Source organism: Phoenix dactylifera, chromosome 5, assembly GCF_051530095.1.
Source record: "Phoenix dactylifera cultivar Ajwa chromosome 5, Ajwa_hap1_PhDact_Kaust_v1.1, whole genome shotgun sequence".
Taxonomy (NCBI): domain Eukaryota; kingdom Viridiplantae; phylum Streptophyta; class Magnoliopsida; order Arecales; family Arecaceae; genus Phoenix; species Phoenix dactylifera.
This window is the reverse complement of record NC_143194.1, coordinates 26,194,609-26,204,667: the sequence shown is the minus strand read 5'-3', so window position 1 is coordinate 26,204,667 and position 10,059 is coordinate 26,194,609. Positions and strand designations below refer to the sequence as shown.

Below are 10,059 nucleotides of genomic sequence, written 5' to 3'. Positions count from 1 at the left end.
TAATCTATTATCACTAAATTCTGAGCCGAGGTCGGAAAGCTTTTTAACATGCTTTGAGATCGGTGAGAATTGAAAAGAGGTGAAATCAGGCGAGACTAAGGTGAGTAAAAACTCGTCGCCAAGAATCCAATCTGTAAGCAGTCTGTCTGCCAAAAAGTTTCTGGTAGGGGACTCTCTGATGCTTAACTCAGAATACTAGAGCAACAATGTCGAAGGGTGAAAATTTGTAGAGTGGAATCTCGAAAATGAGCTTACTTTGGGATCCTCCGGGCTAGCCCTTTGTATAGAGTAGAATACGAATCCATTACCTGATTAGACACAATGTGCCTTAACTATATGGTAATGGTCGGCTACCCGTTAACAATGTAGCAGCCATCCCGCGCGAATAGCGCACGACGGCAATCACATCGATCATGCATTAACGGTAATGTTGTCGTAACTTCTAATTTTTATTTCCTCAAGCAAAGTGGCACCTCGATTTAGACCGAAGTCAAGAGGGTCGATTTAAGCCGGGGTTAAGATGTCAAGATTTCCCCCATCACCAACATCTAATTCTAACATTCAAGGTATGCCACAATTTCAACGATAGCCAACCACCAATTACGCAAGGATTTTAACAATAATCCCAATTTGATAAAACTTGATCTGATCAGCATTCAAAAAACATGTTAGTTGGGTTTGATTCAAAAATTGAACCCAACCTAAATTTTGAATCGTCTCTAAATCTTATATTTTTTAATCTGACCTAATCTAATCCGATTTATATACTATATAGGTCTAATTGGGTCAAAAAAGAGGTCTGACCTGATGCAAACTTGACATGAACCAATCTAAGAACTTCAATCATATAAACTTTCTTCTTCTCTATTCTCAATATCTTTTCTAATTTGTTGACTTAAACTCTCATTTAAATTAATTCTTATTTTTCATCACGACAACTAACATCTCTCATATATTTTTATTTAATTATATATTTAAATGTTGATAATAAATTTGAAGCAGAAATAAAACTAAACTATTCTACTTCAATAAATAATAGAAAGTAATAGGCTAAAACAAAAATTAAAAAAAAAATAAAAGTAAAAAAATGGAATCCGAGTTGCTGAGGCGTGGTATGTTGGTCACTTTTCTTGAAGTAGATTTCACCGCCTTACAGTGTACTAGGCTTGGAAGGCGTTCTACTCCTGAGATACAACAGCCTCTCGTTTCTTCTGCCTTGATGATTTGCACAGATCAAGGAAGGCTTTGAACCCAGAATCAATATGCAGCAAGCTCGTTAAACAATTTTGAAAGAAATATTTTAACTGGTAGGAAGAGAGTAGAGAAAGAAAAGGAATTAGGAATCCTTTGTTTTTTGTCTAAAAATTAAAATTTAATAGAGGTCGTCTATTTATATACCTCGATGGAACTTATGCCTGTGGGGCGCGACTCTTTGCGTGGACGCGTTCTCGCGGTCGCGATCCTTCGCGTGGACGCGAGTTCGCGTCCCTTAAGAACACGCCCCCCTTTTGCACGGTCGTAAAAGCACTTGCTTTTACGTTCGTGCAAGGCTTGCACTGTCCGGGAAGAAGGACTCGAACTCACAACCTTGTGAGAACAAACCACACACAAACTAATCGTACCACCAAAGGATTGTGATAAAATAAAACATTTAATCATTAATAAATACAACAATCCTCCACCTGATTAAAATATTTTCAAAATTTTATAAAAATAGTCATACCGGGCTTTTAATGTTGCGACTTCAATAAAGGTAGCTGGCGGCTTTGAACCTTTACCTAGTGAAAGTATACTTTCATCTGAAAGGAATAGTGGTAGTCAAAAAGCTTTGAACCAAATTCTTTGGTTCAGATTTTCATATACTTCACCCATGACAAATGCAAATACTAGGTTCATTATAGGTGGTGCTTTTCGGCCTCATGCATCAATATCTCAATTTCATGAGCGCTCTAGGGGTTAAACCCTTATCCTCATAGACTGCGGCCATACAGTTACACTCACATAGGTGAATCCTCCAAGGGTGCTCGCAGCACAGCACCTTGTCATAGACTCGGACTCATTCAGAGTTTTAAACTCTTCCGTATACCTCTGATGTGTTTAGCACTCACATCATAGGGAGAGACCAAATGACATAAAGTCATTTTAATAATAGTGCTAACTAATCATTAAACAACTTGTTTTTTTTTTCCGTTGAACCTTTCATCTTGGGATCTCCAGTTAGAATAGGTTGGGTTGCCATTGTCAATAATTCCTTATGGGTTTCAGTCCCATCCCCCTTGATGTTTCTATAACTTTGCTTCTAGCTAGTCCTTTAGTCAAAGGATCTGCTAGGTTATCTTCAGATCTAACAAATTCCAAAGTCACGATACCATTTTTAATTAGGTATCTAATTGTCTTATGTCTCACACTAATGTGTCTTCTGTTTCTCTTGTTATATTCAATATTTCTAGAAGTATTAATTGCAGCTTCATTGTCACATAACAAAGAGATAGCAGGCATAGGCTTTTCCATAATAGGAATTTCTGACATAAGATTCTTAAACCATTCTATTTTTTGAGATTCAGAATCTAAGGCAATAATCTCAGCCTTCATAGTGGATCTGGTGATCACAGTTTGTTTGGATGATCTCCAAGCAACAGCTGCACCACCCAACATGAATATGTATCCACTAGTTCCTTTTCGGTTCACTGAATCAGTGATCCAACTAGCATTACTGTATCCTTCAAGTACATCGGAAAATCTTGAGTAATGTAAACCATAAGACATGGTACCTCTCAAGTATCGAAGTACTCTGTCCAGTGCTTCCCAGTGACTAAGACTAGGACAACTATTAAACCTACTGAGCTTTTCTATAGCATAGGAAATGTTAGGTCTATTTGTATTTGCAATATACATCAGTGTCCCAATAATCTGAGCATATTTTTCTTTGGCCACTGGATCACCTTTGTTGCACTTCAAGTTCAAACCATGCTCATAAGGTGTACTCACTGGTTTACAGTTGTACTTATCAAATTTTTTTAAAATTTTCTCAATATATTGTGATTGATCAAAGATTATGCCATTAGGTATTCTGGTAATCCTATTACCAAGCATTACCTCTGTCTGACCTAAATCTTTCATATCAAAATTATTAGATAAAAAATTCTTGATATCAGTTACAATATTCATATCAGTACCAAATATTAAGATATCATCAACATATAAATACAAGATAACACATGAATCATTTTCTAACTTAGAATATAAGCATTTATCGGATTTATTTACTTTAAAGCCATAAGAAACAATTATTTTATCAAATGTTCTACGCCATTGCTTAGGAGCTTGTTTTAAATCATAAAGGGATTTGACTAACCTACAAACTTTTCTTTCCTATCCCTGAGCCACATATCCCTCTGGCCGATCCATATAAATCTCTTCCTCTAAACTACCATTGAGGAAGACAGTCTTGACATCCATCTGATGGATTATCAAATTATGAATTGAAGCGAGTGCAATTAAAGTACGGATAGTGGTTATCCTAGTCACAGGAGAATACCTATCAAAGTAGTCAATACCTTCTTTTTGAGTAAAGCCCTTAGCAACTAATCTTGCTTTATATTTTCCAATTGAACCATCAGGTCTTAATTTCTTCTTAAAGATCCATTTACAACCTATAGCCTTACTACCAGATGGTAAATCAGTTAGAAACTATGTTTCATTAGTCATAAGTGAATTTATTTCACTATTAATAGCTTCCTTCCAAAATATAGAATCTAATGAGTTCATAGCATCTTTATATGTTTTAGGATCATCTTCAACCATAAAGGTATAGAAATCAGATCCAAAATCTTTCTTTTTTCAAATTCTTTTGCTTCTACCAAGTTCATTAACATCAATAAGTTCATTTTCATTTTCATTAGAAGGTGAATTACAAGATTCATTATTAGATCTATCTATTATATGCTTTTCTATTTTATCCTTAAAAGAAAATGTCTTCAAAGAAAGAAGCATCTTTAGATTCAATTATCGTGTTCTTATCTATGCGATTAATGTCAGAACTAATGACTAAGAATCTATAAGTAACACTATTAAGAGATAACCAAGAAATATAGCATCAAAAGTATTAGGTCCTAATTTTCTTTTCTTAATTAAAGGAATATTAACCTTAGCCAAACAACCCCAAACTTTTAGAAAGTTTAAGTTAGGTTTTCTTCCTTTCCAAAGTTCATAAGGAGATTCATTAAAACTTTTAAATGGAACCCTATTAAGCAGGAAACATGCTGTAAGCACTGCTTCCCTCTACCAAACCTCAGGTAAACCTGAGTTGGGAAGCAAAGATCTTACCATATCTTGCAAAGTCTATTTTTCCTTTCAGCCACTCCATTAGACTGAGGTGAATAGGGAGGTGTTACTTCATGTAGAATTCCATTAACTCTACAGAATTCATTCAAGTCATTAGAGGTGTATTCTCCTCCTCTATCTGACCTAAAAATCTTTATTCTCTTGTCAAGTTGATTTTCTACTAAAGATTTATAAAACTTAAATATATCAATTACTTCATCTTTAGTTTTCATCAAATAAACTTGACAATACTTAGAATAATCATCTATGAAGGTTATGAAATACCTTCTTCTCCCTTTAGTCAAAGTTCCATTTAGTTCACATACATCTGAACGAATTAATTCTAATAAGGTGGAATTTCTATTTCCATTTTAAATGGTTTTCTAGGTTGCTTAGACTGAACACAAATTAGATACTTTTCTTTTTCATCTAATGAAACATTAGGCAATAAACCAGAACTAATCATTCTTTTAATAGTATTATTATTCAGATGTCCTAATCTAGCATGCCAAAGAAATGAAGAACATATTGAAAGAATAACTTTATTATTGCTATAAGAAGGAATATCCAAAGGTACATCATTCATTTTATTAATTACATATAAGCTATCACACTCATAGCCTTTGCCTACAAATGTTCCATTCTTTGTTATAATCACTTTCTTAGATTGAAATAACAAAGAATAGCCACTCCTTATCAGAAGAGATCCACTGATCAGATTCCTCCTTCCTTCAGGCACATGGTACACATTAAATAGAGAAAGCACATTCCCAGATGTAAGTCTTAGAAGTACTTTCCCAGTTTCAAGTACTCGTGCCGAGGTAGAACTCCCCATAGTCACTGTTAGGCCGCTCCAGACCTGATAAATAGTAAAAAGGATACGATCAGTACAGATATGAATATTTGCACCTGTATCCACTAACCAATCGGTAGAATGAATTGCCAAATTTAACTCTGGACTTAAAGTTACATATCGATCATCAGTATTAGTAGGACCAGTACTGGATAACACCATGTTGGTTTGTGGATTGGCAGGTTGAGGAGGTGCATGTTCATAGTTTTGATACTTCTTCTTCTTCATCCGGCATACTCGTGCCATATGACTGGATTTTTCACAATTGTAGCAAATCGGCCTCCGATCATTTTTATTGATATGGTATTTTGGCTTTATGGATTTTTCTTTGTTCTTAGGTCCACCCTTTTCAAATTTGGAGTTTTTGAACCTATAGATTTTATTCTGGCCTTCTACAAAGTTCACCTTAGTTAGAAACTCAGGGTTCATGATTTTCTCATTGTCTTTCTCAAGATGTTGCTCTTGGATCCTAATGGCAGATAGTAGGGTTTTCATGCTCATTTCCTCGGTCTTATGTTTTAGGGACAACCCAAAATCTTTCCAAGAAGGTGGAAGCTTGTCAATGGTACAAGCAACTTGAAGGCTCTCAGTTATACCCATTCCCCTTAAGCCTAATTCATGATAAATCACTGTTAGCTCATGAGCTTGGTCAACTATGGGCTTGGTGTCTACCATCTTATAAGACAGGAATTGACTAACAGTATACTTGTCCATTCCGGCATCTTGGATACCATATTTTTTATTAAGATCATCCCAAATCTCTTTAGAGGTTTTCAGAGTGCAATAGACATCAAAACGGAGATCAGAAAGATAGGACAAAATTCTACCCCTACACAGGTAGTCTTTCTTCTTAAATTCCTCTAAATTACAAGTCCTAGCCGGTTCATTCTCATCCTCATTTGAAGGAGAGTCAAAAATTATGGAAAATAATCCAAGCGTGGTTAAGAAGATTTCCATTTTCCTTCTCCAACGCTTAAAATTAGTTCCATTAAACTTTTCGGAGGAACCGGGTCACTTGCATTGGCCCTTGGGATAACTCTAATTACTAGCCTATTATACGTAGGAAAAATCTACTTCAAGATTGTTGATAATAAATTTGAAGAAGAAATAAAACTAAACTATTCTACTTCAATAAATAATAGACAGTAATAGGCTTAAAAAAAAAAGTAGAAAAATGAAACCCGAGATGCTGGGGCGTGGTATGTTGGTCACTTTTCTTGAAGTAGATTTCGCCGCCTTATAGTGCACTAGGCTTGGATGACGTTCTACTCCTGAGATACAACAGCCTCTCGTTCCTTCTGCCTCGATGATTTGCACGGATCAAAGAAGGCTTCGAACCCAGAATCAATATACAGCAAGCCCTTTAAACAATTTTGAAAGAAATATTTTAACTGGAGGAAGAGAGAGTAGAGAAAGAAAAGAAATTAGGAATCCTTTGTTTTTTGTCTAAAAATTAAAATTCTAATCTGTAGAGGTCGTCTATTTATAGACCTCTATGGAACTTATGCCTGTGGGGCGCGATTCTTCGCGTGGACGCGAGTTCGCATCCCTCAAGAACACACCCCCCTTTTGCACGGTCGTAAAAGCACTTGCTTTTACGTTCGTGCAAGGCTTGCACAGTCCGGGAAGAAGGACTCGAACTCACAACCTTGTGAGAACAAACCCCGCACACAAACCAATCATACCACCAAAGGATTGTGATAAAATAAAACATTTAATCATTAATAAATACAACATTAAACATTCATATTTTTTTATTTATTTTGGTAAATTCTTATTTGAAATGCTTTCATGGTTTGCTATATATATATATATATATATATATATATATATTATTAAAAAATTTAGTCTGTTAAATTAAGAATAATAAAATATTTGAATGAAATTAAAATTGTTTTTAACAAGACTTGGAGTTTCGCTTGGCTTTTTTTTTACTTTTAAATAATGTTATATTAATTATCAATTATTATAGTTTAGCTACGATCGAACAGCTCAATGTTTAACTTGAACAGAAAATCTTACTCAGTCTGGTCCAGCCCGAGTAAAATATATTTGGTTGGATTCAAGTCATATGTCGAATTGAATGATTGTCCGGTCTAGAATTTTTCTCTAGAAACTCAATTAAATAATAGGTTACATCCGGATCTAAAATAATGGCATGAAATTGGATCTGGTTGGCATTACGTATGATCCAGTCGTATCTGGCCCATTTTGCAACGTCATATTAGATTCGAAGCATGGATTTTTTTTTATTTTAATAAAATCGCCATGTTATGACATTTTGCTCTTCTTACGTCAGCCATTTATCCCATCACCAACCCACTTGGGGTGCATGAGGTGCTTCCTTTCTCTTTTTTTATGTTTCTATATTCCTTCGATAGATTGGAATCATTGGACTAGGGAAAAATTTCAATGCCCTCCTTTCACCTCCTCCAAAGAAAGGGTGTGTGTGAAAGACGCGAAGGGACGCCAACCACTTCATAGTTCAGACCACCCCTTTCCAGCGGCACCGCAACGAAGACGTCGTCAGGCGTCCGTGAGATGGAGTCCGGGAAGCGGAAGCGGGCGGACGACGGTGTCGGTGACGAACGCCGGACGAGATCCCGGGGCGCTGAGGCCGATCAGGCGGTGACGGACGAGGAGGTGGAGGAATTTTTCGCGATCCTCCGCCGTATGCGCGACGCGTCGCGGTGCTTAGCTGTCGACATGGATGGCGGCGGGGCCGGCCGGCCTAGGGAGGTGGCGGATGGATCCAAGCGGGGCGCCGGGCGGTGGAGCCCGGCGTTCGCGCGGGAGGACTTTGCGGGGCCCGGCGCCGGCAACGATGACGGTGGAAAGGGTCGCTTAGAGGCGGAGGAGGCGTCGGCGGAGAGGGTGACGGAACACGCGACCCCGCGGTGCCTCGATCTCAACGCGGAGCCGGAGCCGGAAGCTCTCGTGGTCTCGAGCCCACGCGGTGAGTCTACCGCCCCGCGCTGCGCCCCTGCGCCTGCCTAAGGGTCCGGCAGCTCCGCGACCCAAATTTCAAGCGGTATTTCACCTATCTTTCTTTTCCCTTTTTCTTGTGCAATTCAGTTTGTTTTCCTAATTATTATGTAATTTAGATGAGAAATGCTTGTTTTACGCTAAGTTCTTCTACTTGAAATCTAGAGATTAGGTTAGCAAGGTGAGTAAAGACCGAAGAGAAACTCAGTTTTCTGTTCTGTAAATATATATATGTTGTTTCCTTCCATGCCATTTTGTTATGGGTGGGCAAAAAATAGCAGGAGATCAAATGAAATGACATGAAAGCAAATAGTATGTCAATATGTGTGTGTGAATCAATATTAAGTCAGACACCGAAAAGCAAATTAATCCGATCATGAAATTGGGAAGTTTATGTCATAGGGTTTCCATAAGATGTTTTGGTAATGTAGCCAATGAAGCTGTGCTAAATTTTCTCATGCATGCTTGCATGTTACTCGATTATCAAGTCCCATTGCAAGTACTGTTCTACTACTTGATTTCTATTCTGGCACAGTTAAAAGGTTCAGATTGATATTTGAAGAAGCGTGGGGTGCCACTGTGTTGGGGTTCTTACACCAAGACATCAAGTAGTTGGTCCTCTTGCTTCAAGAAATGTGAGGGCCTCTCTTGGTGACACCCTTACCTCCATGTACTTGTGCCTAGTAACTTGAGCAGCATATGGATGGCAAAAAATGCTAAACTAACATTAAACCAGATGACAAAAGAAAAAGAAGAATTGCTCAAAAAAACAGAAAGAAAAAAGATGAAGAAGAGAATATGAATTGGGGGCAAGAGAATGTGAATTGTTGCCTGAGTCGCCCTAGGGGACCCTGTAATTAGAGGGCGATTCTTAATGCCAGCCCTCATTTCTCAGTCTTACTGGATTGCCTGGATGTTAGTTTAACATTGCTTTTTATTTGTTATCGTGCATCTCAAATCCCTATTTAAGTACTTATCTTGTCAAAGAAATTGTATTAATATCACCTGTATTGGCTATGCAGTGCATGCTACAGTACTCATGGCATGTGAGATGTTTGTTAAAAGGTCCCCCCATCCTCTTCCCTGCACCCCACCCCCAGAGAAAAGAGAAAAAAAGGAGGGCTCACCTGTGGCCTACAAAAATAAAAGATTATACTATGTGATGCACTGCCAGACCTAACTTTCAGTGTTTTGATGCCAGTTTAGAGTTGATCTTGTATGTTACTGGAGCTCTTGAAATACCCAGTTGATGTACTTATCTGCTCAGATTGTTTATATTAATATTTAATATCATATGTTTAGTTTGTCTGAAGTTATAATTCAAATCTTAACAACACAACACTTGATACGATGCACAGTAGGCTAAATATTCTGGGAGATGTAGATTAGCTAACATTAGTCAATTCATACTGTAGGTTGATATATAGATATATCATACAGTGTACATCAAATTTTTAAGTGTTGGCTCTTATCTAAAATAAGAATTGTTTAGATAAAAAACTAACTTGTAAACAAGCAAAATAAGGGATTATCTCTACCTTAGTCTCGAGAAAATGGTAAAGGTAAAAATAGTTTTCCTCAAAGAAAACTGGTGTTAAAGGAACAAAAATTGTCATATCATTGTTCAATTTCCTATTCTTTTCCCCCCTCAATGTCCTGATTCTTTGCTAAACCTTTTCTAAAAGCTCCACTACAGGACTGATGACAAAAAGATAGGGTAGAAGTTTGCTTTTGGTTGCTCTTTTGAGTTGGCTCCTCCCCCCTCCCCTGTTTCCCATCCCTTTCCTCTTCAATAGCAGCCCATACTTATGAATGGGGCACGACAAAGCACTTTGTTTTTAAGTAGGCTTCTTCCCTTTATGAATGACATTAAAGAGGAACAAAGATGAATAGATTTC

General features: G+C 37.3%; 1 non-coding gene across 1 annotated transcript; it reads left to right on the top strand.

Moving 5' to 3' along the window:
- The first annotated feature begins 7,354 nt into the window (after window positions 1-7,354).
- On the top strand, window positions 7,355-9,473 carry LOC103712929 (uncharacterized). The gene is made up of 2 exons (XR_015987213.2): window positions 7,355-8,207; window positions 9,184-9,473. It is a non-coding gene; the product is annotated as an uncharacterized LOC103712929 (transcript).
- The last annotated feature ends 586 nt before the right edge of the window (window positions 9,474-10,059 follow it).